Source organism: Bos javanicus, chromosome 22 (genome assembly GCF_032452875.1).
Source record: "Bos javanicus breed banteng chromosome 22, ARS-OSU_banteng_1.0, whole genome shotgun sequence".
Classification (NCBI taxonomy): domain Eukaryota; kingdom Metazoa; phylum Chordata; class Mammalia; order Artiodactyla; family Bovidae; genus Bos; species Bos javanicus.
The window spans coordinates 57,243,621-57,245,808 of NC_083889.1; positions in this window are offsets into that span (position 1 = coordinate 57,243,621).

The following is a 2,188-nucleotide window of genomic DNA, read 5'->3' on the forward strand; positions in this document are numbered from 1 at the left end:
CCTTTCAATGAATATTCAGGACTGATTTCCTTTAGGATTGACTGGTTTGCTGCTGCTGCTAAGTCGCTTCAGTTCCTCAAATCCTCAAATCCTCCCCAAAGGGGACTGATTCCCACTCTGTGTGGTCCCTACCTTGTGAGTGAGACCTTTTCCAAAAAGTATTCTGTAAATAAATTGTTTAGATTGGGAATCTATTTCCCTATTGAAACAGCATAATATATGATGGTTGTTGGTATGCCAGGACACAGTGTAATTAATGGTTAACTAGCCTGTGATATGATGGAACTAGACTGGGATGGTGCAGATGGGGAAGGATCTAGGCCCTGCAGGCAGGTGTCTTCTGTAGATGTGAGACTTACCTCAGGTGATGTGTTGAAAACCAGCTTTTCTTCTTGCCTTTCCTGGGCTTCTGAGAACGCAGTATCCTTGAATTGATCAGATTCTAATCTCTTCGGGAAACCACCCAAACCTCTCAAGCCCTCAGACTATTCCAGACTTCAAATTACCCACCAATCTCATTTTTATTTATAACTTGGACATTTATTTTCCACTTATTTCTAGTTGAGAGGTGATATGTTGTCCCTAACCTGCAAAGTTCCGTTTCTCCCTGGCGGAGTCTGGGGGACATGGAGAAAACAGTTGTCTCTGTGTCATTGGACAAGTTCCTGCCAGAAATTGTTGGCGGAGGCAAGATCTGTCAGTATTACTAGCAGTAATAATAATAATAATCCCTGTATTCTGTGTAGTATTTGAGGATCACTTTAACTGCCCCAGGGTCAGTATTTATGGCATTATCATTATAAATGGTGGTGAGAAAGGAGTGGGTGGAAGATGGGAGCCTGCAGAATTGGGGAGCAGAAAGCCCTCTAATCCTTCAGTTATTCTTAGAAGTCAGCATTTAAGCAAACAGAAAAGGAAACCGAATGGACTTTTAAAGGGCCACCTTCACGTTCTTGTGCAAGTGCAGACTACTGACTAGTGTTAGGTAATGATCCCTGGTTTAACATTTATCAAGTGAATCAGCATCCCATACCTTATAAAGAATTAAGGATGCAATGTCTGCTCTAAGGAGCCTCACATTAATCAACATATGTGGTCATAGTGAGTCAGTGGCAGACTTCAAAACAGTCCAGGTGGAAAAGGCAGGGGTGTGTAAGTGCATGTCCCATTCAGGGAGGGAGGAGCAGATGGATGTGATGGAGGTCCACGCTGGTGGCCGGAGAAAGGCACATTCTGTGTCATATGTCAGGAATGACTCTCGGTACTTTGATCTAATAACTCATTTCATCCTCACACACAACCCTTTGATAGGGTGCTATATTATTGCCCCATTTAACAGATGAGAAAACCAAGGCCCAGGTCTGTCTCAGGTCAGTTGTCTGGTAGATTAGTAGGTGGTAGCGCTGGAATCTGAGCCCACCCCCTTTTTTTTTTCTTTTAGCTTTTTATTTTGTATTGAGGTATAGTGGCACCCCACTCCAGTCCTCTTGCCTGGAAAATCCCACGGACAGAGGAGCCTGGTGGGCTGCAGTCCATGGGGTCACTAGGAGTCGGATGCGACTGAGCGACTTCACTTTCACTTTTCACTTTCATGCATTGGAGAAGGAAATGGCAACCCACTCCAGTGTTCTTGCCTGGAGAATCCCAGGGATGGGGGAGCCTGGTGGGCTGCCGTCTCTGGGGTTGCACAGAGTCGGACACGACTGGAGTGACTTACCTTACCTTATAGCTGATTAACAATGTTATGATAGTTTCAGGTGAACAGCAAAGGGGCTCAGTCATACATATACATGTTTCCACCCTCCGCCAAACTCCCCACCCATCCAGGCTGTCCCATAACATTGAGCAGAGTTCCATGTTAGCCCTCATTCTTAATCATTGAAAGTTACTGCCTCTGGTGTTTCGGAGAAGTTAGACCCAGATTGGGCAGAGCATGGAATACAAAGTGAAGAGATGGGAATTTGACAGCCAGTATGCAGCTGAGAGCCACAGAAGTTTTCTGGCATTGCAGGTTGGGCCAGGATTTGTGGTTGTGGGAAGATAATTTTGCCAGCAGTGTGCAGGAGGGAGAAAGACTGAGAATGAGAACGTTTTTTCCCTCAGCACATAATCACGAGAGTTTCCTCTGCTGGACGCCCTTCTAAGCTCTGGGGATAAGGCAGGCACGGTCCTGGCCCTCATGGCGCTT